Source organism: Pelodiscus sinensis, chromosome 22 (genome assembly GCF_049634645.1).
Source record: "Pelodiscus sinensis isolate JC-2024 chromosome 22, ASM4963464v1, whole genome shotgun sequence".
Lineage (NCBI taxonomy): Eukaryota > Metazoa > Chordata > Testudines > Trionychidae > Pelodiscus > Pelodiscus sinensis.
Window position 1 is genome coordinate 26,312,688 of NC_134732.1, and position 23,742 is coordinate 26,336,429.

General features: G+C 49.7%; 1 long non-coding RNA gene across 1 annotated transcript in view; it reads right to left on the reverse strand.

The window, feature by feature from the left end:
* The window catches only part of LOC112547049 (uncharacterized), a 135,295-nt gene that overhangs the window by 18,340 nt on the left and 93,213 nt on the right, over positions 1–23,742 (reverse strand). Inside the window, exon 5 of the long non-coding RNA XR_003090792.2 lies at positions 23,464–23,677. This is a non-coding gene — a long non-coding RNA (uncharacterized LOC112547049). The remainder of the gene's footprint in view (positions 1–23,463; positions 23,678–23,742) is intronic.

Here is a 23,742-nt window from a genome sequence, read left to right on the forward strand (position 1 = left end):
CTAGACGAGATCAGGAGGGGTACAACTCAGCTCTTAATGGCAGTGCTGACGAATAGTGGCACTATATTGTCCTGCAGAACAAGGGATGATGTTATTCACTAAGAAGGGAAACAAACTATCTTTCACTCTCTTAAAGGAGCTACCACGGGGGGAAACAAGTGTGTGGTGGGAAGAGATCTCCTTAGAGACATAGAAAAAAGATCTGGAATTTGTGTGGATTCTTTAACATTTTTAATGCTTTGGGTTTTAAATATGAAATCTCAGTTTTGCTCTATGCTGCTTGTGTGTGAGGATTGTCTGGATGCTAAAGACATGCCATCCTACAAGGACTCAACACTGAAGCAAATGAGAGGGAAGGGCATTTTTAGAGAGTCATCGCTGCTTGTCACTGGTTGGTCCAGACTTCTTATGGGGCGCTCTAAATACATATGTGCATCAACTTAATTTAAACTGGTTTAGATAAACTGCTGTAAACTCTTGTGGGGACACACTTAGGGTTGTTTCCGAATGGCTTATCTTGGTTTAGTGTAAGTAAACCTGTTGCTAATTGACTTAAGCAAAACCAAAATAAGGGTACGTCTACACTACAACGTTAATTCGAACTAACTTAGTTCGAATTAGTTAATTCGAACTAAGCTAATTCGAACTAACGCATCTAGAACTAAAAACTAGTTCGAATTAGCGTTTTGCTAATTCGAACTAGCGCGTCCACATTACGTGGACCCTGAACCAGGCTTAAGGATGGCCGGAAGCAGTGCCGGAAGGGCATCAGAGGAGGACTTAGAGCGTGGAGATGCTGTCTCAGGCTAGCCGAGGGCTGCGCTTAAAGGGACCAGACCCCCACCCCGGACAGACAGTTCTCAGGGGTGCCCCGCTTGCTTGGAGTGCCCTGAGTACTCACACTGGGCACATCACAGCACTCAGCCATCAGACCGGCTGCACTTGCCACAAGCTGCCATCTGGGGAGAAGGGGCAATTGGGGGGCTGCAGGAGAGCTTCCACCCCCAGAAGCCCGCAGAGCCAGCCCAGTACTCCCCATCGGGGGCTCGTGCCCCATTCCTCCCTCACCTCCTTCCACTTACCCTTCCCTAGCCCCTCTTCTTGATGTACAAAATAAAGATAACGTGTCTTCCAAAATGGAATCTGTCTTTATTGAACAAAACTGGGGGATACTGGGAAAAGGAGGTGGGAGAGGGGAAGAGAGAGGCTGGGAGAGGAGAGGGCAACTAAAATGATCAGGGGTTGGGAACAGGTCCCATATGAAGAGAGGCTAAAGAGATTGGGACTTTTCAGCTTAGAAAAGAGGAGACGGAGGGGGGACAGGATAGAGGTCTCTTAAAGCAGGACTTGGGTGGAGAGGGTGCATACAGAAAAGTTCTTCATTAGTTCCCATAAAGAAGGACTAGAGGACACCAAAGGAAAGGAATGGGTAGCAGGCTTCAAACTAGTAACAGAAAGTTCTTTTCACAAAGCAAAGAGTCAACCTGTGGAACTCCTTGCTGCAGGAGACTGTGAAGGCTAGAACTGGAACAGAGTTTAAAGGGAAGTGAGATCAAGTCATGGAGGTTGGGTCCATGGAGTGCTATTAGCCAGGGGGTAGGAGTGGTGTCCCTGGAGGGCTGGGGGGCATCGGGTGGGTGGCTCGATCCGTGCCAGGTGCAGGGTCTGCTGGCTGGGTGCTGGCAGGCTTGCACCTGGCATGGGCACCGTAGCCAGCCCGTGCCCCTTTAAGGGGTCCGGGGCCGGGAGGGGGGCAGTAGAGTTTCCCTGGTGTTGGCCAGAGTGGTCACCAGGGAAACCTGGGGAGGGCTAGCCTCCCACTAGTTCGAATTAAAGGGCTACACACCCCTTAATTCGAACTAGCTAGTTCCAACTAGGCTTAATCCTCGTGGAATGAGGATTACCTAGTTCGAACTAAGCGCTCCGTCAGTTCAAATTAAATTCGAACTAGCGGAGCGCTAGTGTAGCGCCTATGAAAGTTAGTTCGAACTAACGTCCGTTAGTTCCAACTAACTTTGTAGTGTAGACATACCCTAAGTAGTTTAAATGGAAATAAGTGCGTCCACTCTGCCTTTGGCTCTAGTTTTACCAACTCAGTTGAAAATCACCCTGCCAGTTAGCCCAGTGCTCTTCTCCAGTGTAGCTGAACCCTCACACATGTGACAAACTCTGGGGAGAGATGCTCTAACATCTCCATCTACACTGTGAGCAGTGACTGATCCCAAGAGTTCCCATCCCCTGCTGCTAAGGTGTGGAGCCCTCCAGCATAACCAGAGAAGACAGCCTGGAGTCAATATTTCAGATATTTCAAACATGGAAAACAAGAAAGAATTTTAAAAACTCTCCCTGGCCTTCTGTATCCACCATAAAGCAACACCAAAGGACACAAACATTTGCTTTTCCTTTGCAGGTCACCATTAACAGACAAACTGCTTCTGATGGATCCCATACTGGGACCAACTGCAAGCCATGCATCTGTCTGTGAAGCATAAATAGAGAGACAGTCCATAAAATGTGGAATCACAAGCCATGGCCTCAGAGGCATTCTACTGCATTACGTGTGGGAGGTGAGAGTGCTGCCCTACAAGATATATGTCGTTACAGGAACAAGAGCTTCCAGGCTTTCTGAGTAAGTCATTATTTACTGTTTGCATGGTTAGCTCTGCTGTACGTGATCACACAGCAGGGTAATACAGTAACCAGAGAGAAAGCTTCTGCAGTATGCTCTGGAACTCCGTTCACTTGCCATGCTACAGTGAATGTTTGCTGTTACAGCAACTGCTGTGCAAGGACATTTAAATTGCTGCTTATTAGAAACCCACTAAAACCTCCAGGAAAGAGTGAAAACCTCCTATTTAGAGACAACTTAGTTCTCCACTGCACTTTCTTCATGCCCCTTCCTTATCTCCAGGGACAGGAAGATCTCTGAGGGGAGTGCTGCTGTTAATTGGAGTGGAAAACCATTCAGGAAGCACAAAGAGAACTGGCAATAGCTTTGGTCACCACGCTTACACTGACCGTTGCCTGAAACAGAAAAGAAAAAGCACCCAGCGATTTCCATTCAGCTGAGACATTGTCAAGGTGCCAGTCACTTGGCTTCTGCCTGGAGAGGATGAAGGGGTTTTTGTAATGACGATATTTTTCAAAACCCAGATCCTTGTTCCTTCAGCATGATCAGCTCTTTGCCGTTAGTTCTTGACTCAGAATAGTGATGACTATGCTGCCATAGGAGCTTTTGGCTTCAGAGGAATAATGGCAGGAAAAGTCTTTCTCCTAAAATGTCAGCGTTTCCAATACTAGTCCTAGCACACACGTGTCCGGAAATGAAAGTCAAATTAAAGCCACGGGGATTTTCCCCCAACGTCAGAGAGCAATTGGTTTGGTTTGGTTGCAATGCTGGGGGGCAGCGTGGGGTGGCTGTTACTATACCCTGAGCAGGTGCTGCCTCCCTGTTTGCGGCCCACGCTGAGTGGGTCTATGGTTGGATGGGTGAGTTCACAGTAAGACCTTAGTCCATTCTGCCCACTGACAGTGCCTGATGGAGAGAGAGGGAGTGAGTTGCTCAGTAGCTTAACCATATGCACAACCTGACTTCAAATTAAACCTGGACAAACTTCCAGCTCAGATCCCTTTGAAGATCAATAAAGAGCAAAAATCCACTCCATACTGCTTGGGTCCTAATTATTAGCAGTGTCCAGGCACTGGGCGGAAGTGCTGACCAGCTGACCATCTGCAGCCCTAATTATGTACCAAACACACTTGACAACCCTGAAGCTTATGAAATAGCCAACAACGAAATTGCCACTCAGTTGGTTAGTTGCAAAAAGGATCTCAGGGTATGTCTACACTACCACCCTAGTTCGAACTAGGGTGGTAGTGTAGACATACCCTCAGTGTCTTTTGGTCTGTAAGGAATTCTTGACATCATGGGCTCAGAACAATTTTGCTCCTTTAGCTTTTCAACTACAAAATACGGATTAGAAGTATCTGCAACTAATTATTAATTAACCCATCTTGTAGGGGTTTCATGCAGGAGTAGAAATACGCTTTAGATAACGAATTCTGCAGACATTCTGGTAGCCGGATTGGAGTTCATAGCTAAGCACCTATTGGTCTTTCACATGCTCTTTGGTCTCATACCTGCCCTTTCTGAAGCTGGCTCTAATAGTCAGGCTGGGCAATATGGCTCTGTTTAATAACTTCACACGTATAAGCAGCACGTCTGAAAGGCAGAGCAGCACCGAGCAACAGACAGAGATAGGTTCCGCATGTTGAAGGGTGTCACTTTTACTAGAGAAATCAATACCACATTTCCCTTCTTATCTTGAAAGCAACAGGAGGACAAATTACATGAGCATGGATCTGATCTCTCCTTTGGCTCCCCAGACTGACACACTCCTTGCAGAAGAGCAGGCTGCTGGTTTTTAAACTTTTACCCTTATAAGTCCTCAGTCTGTTCTCGGGGAGCTTGTGGCAGACCGGTCGGTGCATGTGGCTGCCTGGGACAGCCGTTGGCACTTCTTATGGGGGAAGCTCTGGGCCATATGTAGGAGGGAGAGAGAATCATCAGTCCTTGCTGGCTCTGGGACTGACGCATGCTTAGTTTCATGGCCAACAATGAGGCCTGGTCTACACTATTAGCTACCTTTGGTCAATTTTCGAAACAATGAGTCCACACCACCAAGCCCATTCTGCCCTTCTAAAGGGCTGTGTAATGGAGCAGCTGCCCCACTCTGGCCAGAAGGAGCTAACGCAGCTAGAGGGAGCCTGCCAGAGCCCTGGCCAATCAGGGAAGGACTTAGAAGAAGCCAATCAGAGGGTAGCCCTATATAAGGAGCTGCTCAGTAGAGCAGATGGCAGTTGGGGCCTGACCAGGAAGGATGCAGGACTTATTCCCAGAGGAGCACCTGGAGACAGCAGTGCTAGGCAGCCTCAGGGGAGCAGAGCAAGAAGGGCTCCAGCCTGACACCTGCCAGGCTACAGCCCTTTGATATAGGGCCCAGGAGGATGTAAGGCTCACAAGGGAAGTGGCCCAGGTCACAGGAGGCAGTAGAGGGGAAGAGAAGGAGGGCAGGACAAGGCTGCCACCAGAGGGTCCCTAGGCCGGGACCCAGAGTAGTGGGTGCACTGGATCCCTCCCTTCCCCTTTGCACTGCACCTACCCACACTCAGGAATGGCCTTTATGAACCATGGCTTGCCCCAAGGTGAGGGGCTAAACCCTGGCTGCAGTTGGCAGCAGGTGGCCGGTAGGAGACTGGGGGCTGCTGGTATCTCTGGAAGGGGGAGTGAGAAACCAGTGTGATGGGCACTGCGGCAGGACAGTGTCCTCAAGAGGACACCATGGTCCTGGGAGTGACGTAGGTCCAGGACAGGGCATGGAGCAACGACAGGCGAGACACCGGCCAGCAAAAGGAGCTCCGGAGCTGATTCCCTGGGTGACCAGCAGGAGATGCCATGGCAGCGAGCCACAAACCGTGACAGGCTGTACAGGTCAGTTTCAGTCTTCCTACTTTTCATGAGGAGTAACGGTAAGTTCGACTTTGCAAGGTCATTTTAGGGTAGTGCAGATGTAGCGCTGTGAAAGTCGATGCTCTGGGCCTCCGGGAGCTGTCCCACAGGGCCCCAATGTGACCTGTCTGGACAGCACTTTCAACTCTATTGCTCTCCAGTTGCACAGAAAAAGGACTGGGAAAATATGAATTTCATTTCCTGTGTGGCCAGGGTGATGAGCAGACCTCAGAGCAGGCAGCACACCATGGCAGCAAACCTGAACAGCATAGAGGGTGCAGGAGATCCTGAAGCTCATTGTTGTGTGGAGAGAGGAATCAATTCATTCAAAACTCAAAGCAGCAAAAGAAACGCTGATACCTATGCTGGGATCGCACAGAGCATGGTGGAAAATGGATATGGCAGCAACCCTGCAGTACCGTGTGAAAATAAAGGAGTCGGGCAAGTGTATTGGAAGACGAAGGAGGCAAACACAGTTTGGGTCAGCACCGCAGACGTGCTGCTTCTATGAACAGTTGCACGGTATTCTAGGTGGGGATCTGACTAGTTTCCCAATTAAATGTGTGGAGGAGAATGATGTTGCAGGAGACGTGAACAAAATGTGAGGAGAGGAGAGCATGTAGGGAACAGGAACTTACTGTCACAGATACTTATGGAGCACACAGCAGGCTGCTACAACAATGGGAATGTTACTTTTGCTGAGGTCTAATCTAGTCAATAAACTGCAAAACATTCCCTTTAAATACCCAAAAGCACATTCTATCACCATTCTGCACTTGCTCACCCTGTCGCTGAACTGCTCCTTACTGCGGTCCAGAAGCCTGTGTACCGTTTCATAAGCCATGGGAGCAAGGGTTTGGTTGTGTCTCCGAGGATCACTACTGGCATTTCAACACCTCCATTGATAATTTTCCAGCCTGGGAAGAAAGTTCCGTCTTGCAGCTTTCTGAAGAGAATGGATTTCCTAAAGATGCAAGCACCAGGCACCTTTCCCGACCATCCCGTGCTGATGTCAGTGAAATTGTCCTTGTGATTAGTCAGCACCTGCAACACCATCGAAAAGTCCCCCTTGTGGTTTATGGACTCCTTGGCAAGCTGGTTAGGTGCCACAATAGGGGTGTGCGTTCCATCTATCGCCCCACCACAATTATCGAATCCCACTGCACCAAAGCCATCCACTATATTCTGTCCTTTTTCCAGAGTCACTGTCCTTCAAAGCAGAAGTGTATCGATTGCCTTGGCCACTTGGATCACTGCAGCCTCCATGGTAGATTTCCTCACTCTGAACTGATTCCCAACTGACTGGTAGTGATCTCGTGTTGCAGCTTCCACAGGGCTATTGCCGCTCACTTCTCCATCACAGCGGGTCTCATTCTGGTTCTGCTGCGCTTCAGAATGGGGGAAAGCAATTTGCAAAGTCTACACAGCAACGTTATTTCTAAATAACAGTCCACGTCTACACAGCAGGCAGTTATTTCGACATAATGTCAAAATACTGTCTTACTCTGACTCCTGTAACCCTCATTGTCCGAGGAGTAAGGGAAGTTGGAGGAAGAGTGCTCGATTTCGAAATAAGTGCTGTGTAGATGCTCCTAATTTCAAAATAAGCTAGCTAATTTCAAAACAATTAATGTAGATCACTGGACCTAACCAGGTCAGTTATACGATCAAGGGCTCATGTTCCTGTACATCCAGCAATGTCCCTCTGTGATGTATATTGGACAAACTGGTCAGTCACTTCTCCAGAGAATCAATGCTCACAAATCAGACATCTCCACACAGAGACACCTGTCAACATTTTAATCAAACTGGCCATTCCCTTAAAGACCTGACAACATGCATCTTACTACAAAGAGACTTTAACACCAGATTACAGAGGGAGACTTCAGAATTTGTATTTATGCTAAAATTCGACACGTTGCGAATGGGCCTTAATATAGATGATAATTACCTTACACATTACAAAGAGCCTCCCCACCTTTTGATATTCGTAGTAACTCCAGAATAGCCACTTAATTGACTCTTACAATAAGCAATTTCCTCCTTCCTTGTCTTTTCCTTGTCCCCTGGCCCCCACCTGCTGTTCTATGTAGGTGATTCGTTAGTTTGAAATTTGTTTACTTTTTTCATTGTATCCCTGTTATATAATGGTCATGCCAATTCACTTTCAGAATATGATCTGAGGAAGTGGATCTGCCCCACGAAAGCTCATCACCTAATAAACCATCTAGTTAGTCTTTAAAGTGCTACATGGCTGCTTTTTTTGCTTTACCAAGATCAGACTAACACGGCTCCCTCTGTTAGGGTATGTCTACACTACTCTGCTAGTTTGAACTAGCAGGGTAATGTAGGCATACCGCACTTGCAAATGAAGCCCAGGATTTGAAGTTCCCGGGCTTCATTTGCATACGCCAGGCGCCGCCATTTTTAAATCCCGGCTAGTTCGAACCCCGTGCCGCGCGGCTACACGCGGCACGGAGTAGCTAGTTCGGATTAGGCTTCCTAATCTGAACTAGCTGTACTCCTCATTCCACTCCTACCTCACTATCTCCTTTGTTTTATATGTTACTGCAGAGGTGGGATAAAGGCTTTCGGAACTGACAAGTGTTTCTATAAACTATTGACTGATGGCTGTGGCTCACTGGAGGCAGGGGAGGAAAGCCCTTGGTTAAATGGGGTACACAGGAATGTTTAGATGTCTCAGTACCAAATTCTACAAAGTGGTTTTACAGTGGAAGTTTTACTTTGCTTGGCTCAGAACAGACCAAACCAATTTAATTTGCCAGAGTATTCTCCAGACAAACTATCACTCCAAGTTTTCTAGAGAGAGGAAGGGAAAGGAGTTTATTTCTGAGACAATTGTTTCTTTGATGCTTTGAGTGGTTTTTTGGTTGGTCACTGGTCTAGCAATTTACAATTTTTTTCAAATCACTTCAAGGAATCTATGGGTCTTAAATAGATTGACACTCAGAATTTAAACTAATTAGATGTAGACTCTCCAAATCCAAAGCAGCTTAGAAAAGCAGTGAGCAGACAGGCATGTGGTAAGAGCCAGCAACACTGCTCCTGAGAAGAGAGTGAGGAAGGAGCAATGGCTCAGACATGACTCCACACTCGCTGCTCAGGCCCCCAGTGGTACAGGAGGAGAGAGAGGAGGTTTATACTTAGGAAAAGCCATTCCTCTGGAGTAAGAATTAAGAAAAGGTAGCAGATTATTCACTTTTATTTCAGGATAAAAAACATTCCAAAGAGCAAATAAAATCCCAAGAGTTAACAAAAAAAGACACGCAGCCCTGAATGAAAGCCAAGCAGGGCTTTCCTGAAACTACCATCTCAGCCTCAGCAGAGTTAACAAGGAATGTAAAAACTTCCACATTGCCTTCCACTGGTGCCTTTGATCCACGGAGCTCAAAGCTCTTTGCAAACCGCCATCACAGCACCGCGTTTGCTAACTGAGGGTATGTCTACACTAGAAAGTTAGTTCGAACTAACGGACGTTAGTTCGAACTAACTTTCCTATGCGCTACACTAGCGCTTCGCTAGTTCGAATTTGAATCGAACTAGCGGAGCGCTTAGTTCGAACTAGGTAAACCTCATTTTACGAGGACTAACGCCTAGTTCGAACTAGCTAGTTCGAACTAAGGGCTGTGTAGCCCTTTAGTTCGAACTAGTGGGAGGCTAGCCCTCCCCAGGTTTCCCTGGTGGCCACTCTGGCCAACACCAGGGAAACTCTATGCCCCCCTCCCGGCCCCGGACCCCTTAAAGGGGCACGGGCTGGCTACGGTGCCCGTGCCAGGTGCAAGCCTGCCAGCACCCAGCTAGCAGACCCTGCACCTGGCACGGCACAGAGCCACCCACCCGATGCCCCCCAGCCCACCCCCTCTTGCCGGGACCAGGCTGGCGGCTCCCGGGAGCTTGCCCTGGACCGCAAGAGGCGGGCACCTTCCTGGGCTAGTGCGGACATCGTGGACCTCGTCCACGATCTCCGCACTAGGCACAGGAAAGTGGCCGGCTAGGGCAGGAGAGCTGCCAGCCTGGCCACCCAGGACCAGGTGTGCATGAAAATCAAGGGGGTCCACTGAGACCCCCGACACTGAGCCCTGAGCTTACAATGGCCGTCCTGGGTCAGACCAAAGGTCCATCTAGCCCAGTAGCCTGTCTGCCAACAGCGGCCAACCCTAGGGACCCTGGAGGGGATGGACCGAAGACAATGACCAAGCCATTTGTCTCGTGCCATCCCTCTCCAGCCTTCCACAAACTTTGGGCAGGGACACCACTCCTACCCTCTGGCTAATAGGACTCCATGGACCCAACCTCCATCACTTGATCTCACTTCCCTTTCAACTCTGTTCTAGTTCTAGCCTTCACAGCCTCCTGCAGCAAGGAGTTCCACAGGTTAACTATTTGCTTTGGCAAGAAGAACAACTTTCTCTTACTAGTTTCAAGCCTGCTACCCAGTCCTTTCCTTTGGTGTCCTCTAGTCCTTCTTTATGGGAACTCAGGAAGAACTTTTCTGAATGCACCCTCTCCACCCAACCCCTGCTTTTAGAGACCTCTATCCTGTCCCCCCTCCGTCTCCTCTTTTCTAAGATGAACAGTCCCAGTCTCTGTAGCCTCTCTTCATCTGGGACCTGTTCCCAACCCCTGATCATGTTAGTTGCCCTCCCCTCTCCCAGCCTTTCTCTTCCCCTCTCCCACCTCCTTTTCCCAGTCTCCCCCAGTTTTTTTCAATAAAGACAGAGTCAATGTTGGAAGAAACGTTATCTTTATTTTGTACATCAATAAGAAGGGGGGCTAGGGAAGGGCAAGTGGAAGGAGGTGAGGGAGGAATGGGGTACGAGCCCCCGATGGGGAGGACTGGGCTGGCTCTGCGGGCTTCTGGGGGTGGAAGCTCTCCTGCAGCCCCCCAATTACTCCCTCTCCCCAGATGGCAGCCTGCGGCAAGTGCAGCCGGGCTGATGGCCGAGTGGTGTGATGTGCCCAGTGTGGGCACTCAGGGCACTCCAAGCCAGAACTTCTTTGCAAGCGGGGCACCCCTTAGAACTGTGTGTCCGGGGTGGGGGTCGGGACCCTTTAAGCGCAGCCCTCGGCTAGCCTGAGACAGTATCTCCATGCTCTAAGTCCTCCTTTTATGCCCTGCCGGCACTGCTTCCGGCCATCATTAAGCCCTGTTCAGAGTCCACTCAATGTGGACTTACTAGTTCGAACTAGCAAAACGCTAGTTCGAACTAGTTTTTAGTTCTAGATGCGTTAGTTCGAACTAGCTTAGTTCGAATTAACTAATTCGAACTAAGTTAGTTCGAACTAGCGCTGTAGTGTAGACGTACCCTGACTGATTTGAAAATGGTTATTTAATTATCTTATTGCATGAAGCAAAAGAGGCAGCATTAATGACTGGGAGGCTAATCACCACGGATGCTGTGGTCTCAAATACCAGATGTGCAGTCACTGCTGTCCAGAGAGCACGAAGAAAGCGAAACCAACCATATCTGCAAAGGAATGTTTGCTGTGTGTGCTGTTCACTTCAGCAGAAATACAGAGGGGGATAAATGGGTGGTCTGAGAGGAGATAGTATTATTGGTCACTGGGTTTGGTACCAGTGTGTGATGGAACCTGTTGGGGTGGCTGTTAAAAGCATTGGAAAGCTACCGTCTCCAATTTCCAGACCACCTCCCAATACTGGGCAGCAAGTTAGACAGGAATCGGGATGCAAAGGGATCACAAAAAAGCAAATGCAATGTTGGGCTTTGCAGGCAACAAGGCATCTCCTCAGAGAGCAGGGATGAGAGAGCAACAAGCACCCTCATATTTTGGCACAGCTGAGCTCCCTCCTTCGCTTACTCTAGAATGCCTATTCCATGAAGCACTGCACATACTTTAATGAGCTTCCACCCTGTACTGTACCCTGTACCTCACGTCCCTGCCTGGCTTCAGACTATAAACTCATTAAGGAAAAGACGTTAGTGGTTCAGCAGACTGTACAAACCTATATATACCAGCAGGGCTATGCAAACCATTAATAACACTCTGACTAGAAACCTACACACCAGAAAGACAAAGACAAACTGGAAGGAATTAAAAATCAACCAAACTGTTAAGGGCTGTGTGAACTGACTGAAAGGACTGATTACAAGCACAAAACTGTAGAGCTCGACAAAAGACGGTGGACATCACAACAGGTGAGAAGTATCTGAGGGGTGAAAACACCAAGAAACTGAGCAGATCATTTACTGTAGTTTAACTCTTATAACCAGGAGTAACTGGCTGAAATTAAGGAAATGAACATTAGAGTGAATATTGGGGCAAATTTCCTGACAGCCACATGTGGTAGCAAAGTGAGGCCTGTATCCCATGGGAGGGGCCGGGTCCCCATCTAAATAGAGCGGACACAGCAGTGAGAAATGGTTTCTGGAAGACAGCTTGACTGGAGTGGGGACAGACCAGCTGCAGGTCTTTCTATCTCTAGCTTCTATGCTGGAGTGCAATGCTATTGCTCCGGGATGGAAACAGGAAATGTCAAGACACTATCTGAAGGAAAACCCAGAGATTAAGTCTCAAGTGTGGCTGGAAGGGTGTGGCTGCCTGCTGGGTTGAGTCGTGGTAACTCCATAATCTGAAAAGCACTGGTGGCATGTGACTTCCCCTCCTCCCAGGCAGGAGGGCTCAGCCATGGCCATCTCCTCCCTGTTGCCCTGAAGTTGGTCAGACCCACTGCGTCTGAGGTATTCTGATGATGCCTCCACAAGCCACAAAACAAAGAGAAGATTTGGCAGCTGTTATTATTGTACCTTTGCAGTATCGGTTTCACTAGAAACGAACTGCCCGATTCATGGCAGGGGCCCTTGCCCCTCGCAAGGAGCTGAGCCTCCTTTTGGGGCTTTGAAGTGGTAGGACTGGCTCATCTTTTACCAAGACGCCGGTGACCAGACCAGGGCCCCTGCCACTCCCAAGAGCTGACCTCTGTGGGCCCAGGCTGCTCGCCCAGCAGAACAATGCTGGGAAAAGCTCAGGATTTTTCAGCAGGAAATTCAGGAATAATTGTGCTTTCACTTTCCTTTAACACAGGGAAAGGAGAGACAGTGCCTGTCTTTGGAGAAGCAACAGGGGGAGCAAAGGTGGCAGAGAACAGAATGGGAAAACCACATCAGCCCAGTGAGAAAATCAAGCCCACACAGACCATGCAAACGCCGCATCTGTGAATCGCACTCGTCTGTGTGCCAAATCAGAGAGAGGAACCCGCTGAGCTGCAGAAGCATTTGGAATAACTGGTCCTTTCCCACTGTGCAGTTAACAACTTTTTCGGGGGGAGGAGTTTTGTAAAACATGAAGCCCTTTCAGGCTCTCCCATCCTCCTTCCTGCCAAAACCTGACCCTTCTCCGCACTCTGCCACTTCCAGTCCACGTTCCACGAGTTTAAAAGGCAGATTCCAGCATATTTTGTTTCAAGTGCAGCATACAATGGCTTAGTAACGGCTGTTGGAACCCGATGAGGCTGGGGGTGCATAGATGGAGGAGGAGGTATCCAACCCAGATAATGAGCCTGGGGCATAATGCCTGACAAGAGAATTGGTAGGTACTGCATCTCTAAGGACACAAGGGGGACTACACACCTGCAGCTCTCAGGCTGTGGGCAGATGGACTGTGAGCAAACACCCGAACTAACCAGATGTGGCCCGCAATTATGCCAGAGGCCTGTGTCACCAGCTCTGTCGAGGGAGCTGATGCCTGACTATGTGAAGCCTCAGGAGAGACCAGACTGGCGGTTTTGTACACGGAGCCAGAATGGGAGAGTGGAGTCTCCTAACCAGGAAGTCTTGCAGATGTCACTGTGATGTCAGACAGTGTCTCCATTGGTCCCCCTGGGGAACCTTTCCATCTGCAGCTCTGAGATTAGCAGGCTGCCCAAACTGAGCTGGACTCAAAGATCCACTGGATGCAGCTAAAGACTAACGCTGGGAGGTCCCCTGCAGGACGGGGACCGGGCCCAGGAAGGCCACTCCACTCCACTCCTTTGATTTAGGAGAGGCTGGGCGGGGGTGAGGTGAAAGTCCAGGCAAGCCAGCTCTCAGACAGAGGTGTCGATGCACTGTGCTGGGCTGTGATGCACACCAGGTCAGATGACTTGTAAGTGATGAGACTTGCTGGCAAAGAACCTTCGTTCCTCAGAGTGACTTGGGCGCTATCTGGTTGGGGCCTGCGCAGGGCCAGTGGGACGAAGCCCTGAAGAGCTGGCATCTCGCTTTAGGTTGGACTGATCAGTTCATGAACGATCTGGGAGGAGTCTATTGCGACAGGTTACCCAGTTCCTCCTGGGATACCTATAGTGGCTGGCAGAACCCACTAAAGTTTCTGTCCTACAACCTTTTTGCAATATGTACGCACGGAACCACTGATAGCTTGCTTGGGGTACGTTTAGACTACAGAGCTTTTCCGGGATTCTGGAGGTATCCTGGAAAGCTCTGTCGCATCCAAGGAATGCATCTGCTTTTCTGGAAAAAATTTGTAAAAGCGGACACGTTTTTTCAGCATCCCTGTAAACCTCGTTTTATGAGGAAGAAGGGATGTTCTGAAAGAGGGTTTTTTCTGACATTTGGCCTTGTGTAGATGGGCCAAATGTTGGAAAAGCCTCTTTCGAAAGAAAAGCAGAAAAAGATCCGCACGCTGCGGTTCGCAATTTGCATATCTTTTTCCGACTTCTCTTTGGAGTGTAGACACAGCCTCAGGCTGGGACGCTGGGATGCTGCAGCAGGAGGACTTTACGCTGCCAGTGGGAAAGGGAGCTCGCTGCAGTGGGAAATTCTGGAGAGTGGTTTGTGGCGAAAGCCACATCACCCGGCGGGACACTCTCAGATCTGCCAAACCCAATCCATTCCAAGGATCTGTGCTGGCAGCATGTCCCAAGTGTGATTTAAAGAAAGTGCTTGGAGGCACAGAGCTGTGCACATTTGGCGGAGACGATTACCAAGTTTAGGTTGTTCCATTTTTTAAAGGAGCCTTTCCTGTGATGGCTAATCTCAGAAACTGCCAAAACAGAAGTCACCCAAGGGCTCTGGTAAAACTCTAGTGGCATCATTTCTCAGATCCACCCCCAGCTCACACTGAATTTTTATTTACTTCCTTTTTTTAATGCTAGATTTTTGTTTCTTTGCCTGAGTTTTACAGCATGACAGAAAGAAAAAACCCACATTGGTACGGATCCTTTAAGGTTAAGATCTTGGTGCACTCAAATTATTCTAACCCAGAGAGTCTGAAATTTATAGTCCCTCTTGAACCTTCCTGCCTCACCCGCTTCCCGGGGAGGACTCTGCTGCAGGCTGCATGCCAAGTGCAGTAAAATTTAAAGAGGTGAGAGAGAAACTTCCCAGAAAATATAAACATTTCATGGAAATGAAATAAGTCTTCCCTTATAAGAACTCACCTCCCCAAGCTTTAGATAAATGGAAAGGTATTCAGGGTTGTAAGTGGATATAAAGTGTGGTGTTTTAGATACATTTGTTTATGAGCAATGCAGAAATGAGTATTGTCTCAAGACCACAGAGTCACACAGCAAGGGCCTGTCAGACCCTTCCCCCATGCACCCTCCCCCAAGTCAGTAGTAAGCACTAGCGTACAAATTGCAGAGCCAATGGGCTCTGTTTTATGCCTCCCCCTAGGATGGATGGCAGCCGCACACACCTCCACCCCCCCAAGAACATATCGCCTGCTTACTATAATCATAATACATGAACTCATGACATCAGCACATCCACTAGTGGGTCTGAAGTGTTCCCCACATTCAGAGACAGGAATAACTGCCAATGGGCGAGGCACTGGCACGTTTTTATTCTGTGTCCAAGCTCTCGGCACACCACCAGCCCGAAAGGAATGACGCATGAACAGTAGAGAAGCTAAAAATGTCAGAGGCATGTTGGTCAGCCACCAGCCGAGTCTTTCTATGCCCTGCATTTCCACACTCCATTTGTGGAGGGGCCAAGTGGCAGCTAGCAATGACAGGCTGGGAGCAAGAACCAGGATTTCAGAGGGAAGTTCCTTGGCTGGGACAATGCCAGAGACTCCAGCGGCCAATCCCAGCTCAGAAAAGCTGTTTGCTGTGACTGCTGATAAAACCACTCGCTTGCTCTCTGCAGGTCTCGGAGCCACATGTAGCGTTTCAGCTCTTTCTCTTCAGTTCTAGGAAAGTGCAGAAGTGCTGAGTGGAGGAACCCGGCGTGGGCTACCCAGTCCATATACTGCTGTGTCCCTGGGACATCCCGCTAGGTTCATGTCACCTATCCCAGATAGTTCAGAGTCTACCCCTCACCCTGAATCCTGCCAGCAATCACAGACGAGGCCTTCCTGGGGCTGCCTTGCCCAAACTATCCTCCACAGTCAGGCTTATCCTAACAGTCTCTGCCCTAGAGTAAACTTACATCTCCTCCTTTCCACAAAGAGGAATGGAAATCAGTGACCTTCCTGAGCTGCCTTGCTTCACCTCCCCCATGTGCTCTTCTCCAGGGCCAGGGATAGAGGCCAGGTATTGGAACGAACACACAAACCCACCCCCGGGGGCTCTCCTCACCCATCTCCCATCGTCTTCTCTCTTCTCAGCCCTGCCCCATGGTGCTTGCCTCACGGGGGATTTTGAAATGTCCCTGAAGGAGTCAGATGCCTGACGGCCCAGGAGAGTCAATGGTGTTCGGACACCTCACTCACTTGGCATCTCACCTAGGTCTTCTTTTCTGTTACCTTGAACATGATTCATGTACTTCCTCTTTAGGGGTCTTCCTCGTCATTTTTGTTGCTGTTCCCACATTTTAAAATTTGCCTGCCTTTTTGTGAAGTCAACACCCTGTACGGAAGCCTAATCATGATACACTTGTTGGCGACAACGTTTCTTTGCCTGTTTGCCATATATCGCACTGTTAGACCAGCTGCAAGAAACACCCCTGTGGCTGAGAATCCAGGTGCCATCCTTGTGCCACGCATCCCCCTGGGTTTGGTGACAACAAGGACTGTGAAGAGTCTGTGCCAACAGACAGAGTGGTCAGTGATGCAGCAGCAGCTGTCTCCGTTCAAGTGGATGAGTACTCACTCCCGTGAAGAAACTGAGTTCTAGTCCCATCCCTGCCCTTCCCCCAGGAATTGCTACTTGGCTTCTAAGTGTCCGGTTAAAACATCACAGGGCCCAAGTGCGCCTCAGCCATGCTCTGGTTGGCCAGGTAATGGACTGGTCACAGAAGGGCAAGCTGGAGGCCAGGATAAAAATCACAGAATTTCACCAACAGTTCCGGAGTTTTATGAACACTTCACCAAGTCCTTCTCCAGAGATTCACTCTGCCAAGGTTCCCTAGAGACCTCACTGCGGCCCGTCCACAGGCTCCTTTCAGGTTCGCATTAGCAAGTGCACCTTCCAATGCCGCAGCTGCTGTCAGAGGAACCACGGGGTTCGTATTGCACAAAGCAGGGATAATTGTCATCCTTCGACAGCTGAATGGAGAGCTCAGCCTCTAGGAAAGAAGCATAAGCTCCTGAAACAGCAATCCAACCAAAAGGCTTCCAGCTGGGAGACACACTCCCTTCTCTACAGAGAGAGCCTGCCTCGAACATCATAGCTCTAAAATTGTTGAGGGATAGAGACCTCACTGCATGAGCAGAGGCTTCTTCCACTAGAGTGAGCATAGAAGTCTGCAAAGGGGAGGGATCCAACGAATTCTCATCCAATAATCACGTCTATGCCTCCCGAAGACAGGTGGGTATTCTGCACTGAAGGGTCTGGATCCAGATTTAGTTCTCGGTCCTGTCATAGAGCCCCATGGTGACCTTGGGCAAATCACGGAGGGTACATCTGCTCCCCATGGCTGGCCCAGGACAGCTGGCTCAGGCTCTGGGGCATTGGCCTGCGGGACTGTTAAACTACAGTGTCAACAGCTGGGCCTGGGCTGGAGCTGATGCTCTGGGACGTGGCTTGTAGGGAAAGCCCTCGATGTTAATGGACTTCGGGTCAAGGCTTACGTGCCTCAGTCCCCAGCTGTAAAATGGGGTTAATTCTCCATTTCTCCCACGCTTAGTCCGTCTTGCCCATTTGGCCTATAAGCCCTGTAGAGCAGGGACAGCCGCGTACTCTGTGTTCAGTGAATATGTCATTGGGTCCTTTATCTTGCTCGGGGCTTCTAGGCGCTATGGCAATAAACCTCCCAGTATCCAGGGCTCTCACCAGAGTGGACAGAATAGGTCCCCACCCCAGGGAGCTCACGCTCTAAGGAGCGAAAGCAGGAAAAGGTGCAGAAAGGCCGGTTCCCCCACATTGTAGTTGATTGGTTGTGGTGTCTGAGGGTTGGGTGCTTACTTTCCAAACAGATCCTACAGAAAGGCGGAGGGCCTGGTTTATTTAGCAGCTTAACCTCAGGGAAGGTTTGTCACATCGCACTGCCGGGGAACTCAGTCAGCCACCGCTCAGCTCTGGAGTTTGCTGAAAATTCCTATTTTCCACCACACGTGTTTCTGGGGCTTGATGCTCAACTGCCAGTGGGTCCCAGGCGATTCTGTGCTCAGTAGCTAAACTGAACTACTGTTCCTGGACAACCAGGAGGGTTCTCAGCTCATCTTTTTGGGAAGAGTATTCAGGGAAATGAGGAAGAAGGCTTAAAACAGCGATGTGCAACGGAAGCTAGTAAGTGGGCTGCATGAGTGGCCCTCCTTCATCTCAGCGGCCACAAGATTCTCATGGCCAGGACGGTCTCCCAGAATAGGGTAGTTTTGCGAATTGTGCTTGCAGGCCTAGACTTTGTGTTGTGAGCCGACTGAACCACAGCAGCACTTGGATTGGCTGCAGAGGGAGCACACGGTTCCTACGGTCAATGCTGTGTGCAATCAGCACACACCTCACTTCATGTGCCCTGGCTTTACGTGTGTGTCACGGCGGTAAAACCAGTAGCAAAAAACCTACAGACAGAAACCAGCAGAATCTGGCAACGCTGCACGTGGGCAACAGTAACCAAGATGGCTCACGGGCCACACACGAGCCCCCAGGCCACATGCAGGTGGCCCCCAGTGTTTTAAAAGAAAGAATGTCCCAGCCGCCCTTTGCAAAGGAGACAGTGCAGCATGCCAGAGGGTGGGAAAGAACGCCGGGGAGAGCCAGTCCTGAGCATAAATCTTCCTTTCAGCATTCTAGCCAGCACCCTCCTCATCAGCCATTAGCATCATGAGCCATGCGGTGCCCTGGGGAGCTTGGTGGGGTGAAGCAAAGGCGGTACTGGAAAGGTGCAGAGGCAGCTTATCCTATCATCCTACAGCTGTGCATCCATGGCGTGTCAGCTCGCTCCGAGCAGCCTTTTCCAGCACTCATTAACCACGACGCGACTTCATTCAGCTTTCGTACAAGGGAAACGTTACTCTAGCGGACAGGCAGGTGTTTGGCAGCTCCCCCCAGCTCTGCCAACACACTAATCTACGACCTGCAGGTCCCACTGCTATAGCCATGCTCTCCCTTGCCCCTCCAGGAGCTCTGTCAGGGTGAGTCTATGCTAACCGTAACTCAAAATAAAATACACAAATTGTGTCTCTTATTTCGATGCTATTTCAAAATAGCTTATTTCGTCATTTGGCGCTGTCTACACAGCACCACATTTCAAACTAAAGCGCTATTCCAAAACGTCCCTTTCTCCTCGTAGAACGAGGTTTACAGGGACGTTGGAATAGCAAGCCTGAAAGAACGGGCTTGCTGTGAAGCCACGGGATAGCTATTTCGGGATACTCCCGTGTCCCGAAATAGCATTGCAGTGTAGACGCACTCTCACTGTCCTGCAATGCTCTCCTCCCCCATCCCACCCATATCTGTCCTGGCACGTGCCTCACTCCTGCCCCACTCCCCACCTATTCTGACGCAGCCCAGAGCTCCACACACAGTGCTCTCATTGCTACTCAGGTCTGATCTTGAAAGCCTCCTGCTAGTCTGAGCATGGAAACCAGGGTGTCCGTGGATAATAATGCCAAAGGGAGAAAGTGTCTACAGCTTGCACTTCCATTTAACCCCTGGTTTCTAGCCTTCTCCGCTAGCAGTGTCAGGTTCTCCTCTGCTTTTGGGCCTGAGGTGAGCACTGCAGAATGAGTTAACGATCGATAACACGAACAAGATAGTGCCTAGGTCAAAAGACCTTGGGGAGGGCAAGCCACAGTCTTGGACCTGCCATGGAAGAGGCTCTTTATCAGGCTCCTGCTGCTGACTCCTGTTCTCTGACACCGAACAACCCTGCCATGTCCTGGAAGAAACAAGAGTCTCTGAGGTAGAATGGGGTGGTCCCTGGTCTCGAGGTGACCCCCAGGGAGCCACTGCTGTTATGGATCACTGGTACAATATGCTCTCTCTGGCTGCTTACACTCAGGCGATAGGTACCATTGCTGGCTTCACTGGGAGCCAGAGGGATTTGCAAGAGTCCAGCTGTCAGGTGTCCAATGCATGCACTGCAGTGGCCAGGTTGCCACCAGCAGGATGGACAGCCAGTGGGGGAAGAGGACTGCTTTGTGACTCCCACTCTTCGAGTGTCTCACGTCAGTTCCAGGCTATTGATCATCAGACACCCACCCTGAGCCGCCTGTTGTGAGAGGGCTGTGGGTACCTATGCACAAGGAAGGGCACCTCAACTCCCAAACTCATTACAGCCGTCTCAGGATCCCTTGGACTGGTGCAGATGAGCTGGCAGGAACATTGCCACTTCCCAGAACCATAGTCATCTATCTCGCATGCTTTTTTCTCCATTCCTGTCCCCATGGCCTGGGCCTGCCCCACTCTCTGCCAATGAGATGAAGAGTCTGACTGTCTCTTTGGGGCTGCCTTTCCAAACAGGATTCTCTGTCAGGAGCCAGGCACATCTTGGGAGCAGGTTACAGCCTTTCTGAGAAGCCCCCCTTCCAAGCTGACTGGCCGGGGTGCAGAGACACCTCTGGACAAGACAGTGGAGGAGAGGGGCGCACAGCTGTCATGCTGTAATATATCTGCAGGCTCCCCAAGGCAGTATGGGGAAGGTGGAGGGATTGCAGCTTTTGGCTGGTGACATATTACATCCAGGAGGGAAGGAATTGCCTTGCAGGGAACATAAATCAGGGACCATTCTCACCTTTGAGAAAAACTAAACTTCGTATGAATATAATTATACTCTTGGTGCAAATAAAACAAGATATGACAGATTTAGAAGTCTGCCACTACTAAGCTGGTGCTATAAAACTTCAGTGACTAGCATTTGGCAGGAGATTCAAAGAGGATTCTGCTCTCCCTAGACACTGATATTGTGCCCAAGATATCTCTTTTAGAGCTCTTTTGGCTGAACTTTGCACACACTGCAAATTAACGGAGTTTGCCTTGGACCACGCAATCTGCACCTAGTACCTCTGGGGTTACAACTTCAAAGTCCCAAAGTCTTTTCCTGCATCTACCTGAACCTGCCTGCAGGATTTCGAGTAACAAAGGGTTTTGTCTCCAATTCCTGAACGTGATTTTACTGTCTTCGCCATAATTCCTAAGCCACCATCTAGCAGAGTCAACATTCCACTTTCTCTCCAGGGCCAGGGTTTGCTCCGTCCTCCTGAAATGCTGCTCCACTTCTCTGCGTGTGCAATACATCTGTGCACCGTCCTCAGGGAAGAGAGCATCCATCATTCGCTCGTACTGAGTTAATGTCCGCTCAGCAGTGAGCTGGGGTTTGGCATTTCCCCCCAGTGGCTCTGAGCTGGCAGCACAAAGCACGTGCAACTTCAGTGGCAGCTGTGAGTAAAGCCTCAGCATCTTTGGACATTACTGCCGGCCTGGTCACTCAATCAGGGATTGAAAAGTAGCCTCTCTTCTGCAAAGGCATTTCACCAGTCAATTACCCAGAAAGAGAGGGTGTGGAATGGGTAGTCATCCACAAGTCTGACACTGTTCCCCTGGGCTTGAACAAAGACATCGACTGGATGTTGCATTATAAAGCCAGTCTACCCTGCCTTAAACAACTCCATTTTTACATCCAAACCAGAGAACTGGACACTTCCAGCCAACTTACTTAGCCTCATTAGCACCGGTCCTACAATTGACAGGTACTTCCCCCCATCTTTGTTATAAATAATTTGGTTCCTGTTATTTCCACTACAACTCATCTGATGAAGTGGTTTTTACCCACAAAAGCTCATGATACAATATATATTTGTTAGTCTCTAAGGGTGCGTCTACACTTACACCCTAATTCGAACTAGGGATGCAAATGTAGGCGACCGAAACTGCTAATGAAGCGGGGATTTAAATATCCCGCACTTCATTAGCATGATCTCGCCGGCGCGTTACTCCTCTCAACAGCTGTTTCGAAAGTGAAAGTGCGCGCCAGGACGCGTTAGTTCGGACCAAACCCCTTGGTTCGAACTAACGTTACTCCTCAAAAAATGACATTTTTTGAAATGTGGGTGATCAGAGTGCATGGCTTTAAATCTGAAATTGCTTTCTGAGTAAACTGTTCTCATATCACATTTATCACAAGCAGTGTTTGAACTATTGCAGCACATGGACAATAACACATCTCCCAGAGTATTCCCAGTTTTCCTAACTGGACATAAAGTTCATTATTTGGAGAGCAGCTGGCACAGACCTGAAGGGAGAGAGGAACTTGCAAAACTGGTAGATTCTTTAGCGTTACAGACAACTACAAAAAATCTGCTTCTTTCTCTATTTCAATAGTTGCCCGGCCTAGAAACTGGCCAACCCAATCAATCACCACAACTCTGCTTGGAGATAATGTTCTGAGCCAGAGTTAATTATAATGGTGAAGTCTTCAATGATACATTTAAGCAAAGTATAATTACAAGAGGTTACTATCTATGACACTCTTCAACAGCATGCACCTTATCACTAGGTTGCCCACAATATGTTATTATAATTTATAGCCAGCTGTGCTACATTTGCCTCTTAAGTGAGCACATTTCCACGCTGCTCTGGGCTGACCTCGAAAAATGCATGCAAATTAAATTACCCCGCACACATGCTGCTATTTGTAACACCAATCACTTTGGGATTGATAGTCAGGCCTCCACAGTGATTGGGAGGGTGGATTAATGAACAGTTCAGTCTGACACAGGTCAGGATTCCCAGCACCTTGTCTTTCATTTAGTGCACTACATAACGGACCCCGCTTTCATACATTCCCTTCTCCCGATGCACAGAGATCCCTTGGTCTGGGGAACTGCCCCCACACACACACTTCCCAGTGCCAGGAGAGCAGCAGAACCAGGTGGCTGCCCTGGCGTCTGTCTGGCGAGGGGGCAGTTCAGGTTTTGCTGAAGCCCTGGGGATGCCATGCAATGTGGTCCCAGTAGCTGGGGAGGATGCTAGTTACCCTGACTGCCATTCTCCATGGAGTGCCAAGAGCACACAGTGGCAGCACAGCCCTGGTCACAGCAGGCAAAGAGCCAGGGAGAGGGGGCCGCTCAAACTCACAGCAGAGGCCCCACTGCACAGAAGTGTGGATCTTTGTTTCCTGGTGAATATCAGCAATTAATGCCAGCGCACGTTACGCCAGGTGACCTTGCAGCCTTGGCATCCAGTCACCCTGCACGCACCGCCCTGCATGCCAAACTCTAGAATATTTCTCTTGCCCAGTGTGACCAGGGAGCAGGATCCACAGCCCCACACAAGGCGCTGTGAGCACAAGAGCTGAGTGACTGTGTCAGGTGCAGTTTGCCTGGTGCCGGGAGAGGCGAGAGTGGCCCCAGAACCTCAGGGAGCCAGAGCCAGAGCCAGGGGCAGGGCGGTCCTTCAGGAACCTGTAGGCCCTCCGGCTTGGGGAGAACGCTTGACCTGGGTTTCTGGTCCATCACTCTCCCCAGAGTGACCCTAAGCCCCAGGGCCAGAACAAGGCTAGGGGCCATGCCGAGCAGGTATGGAGCAGGGTGGGGAGGCCAGCTGCTCACTCCTGACATTGCAAAGGCATCACCACGATGCTGAAAAATCTCACCTCCTTCAGGTCGCCTCAGCAAGAGGAGACAGAGCGTGTTGGTGCAGCAGTGCAGGCTGCCACGGGCATTCATCCTTGCTGTCAGTCCCATGCCCTGACCCCTTCCTCCATCGCGGGCCGCTCCATTTTCACCTCAGCCGTAACCACGAGAGCCAGCGCGACTGGAGCTGCTTTCAGCCTCTCAGAGCTGGATTCAGTTTCACCAAGTCATTCTCTGTTTTGAAAGTAATAACGTTTTGCAAATTGCCCATTTTTCAACCCTAATGAATAAGACTCTCT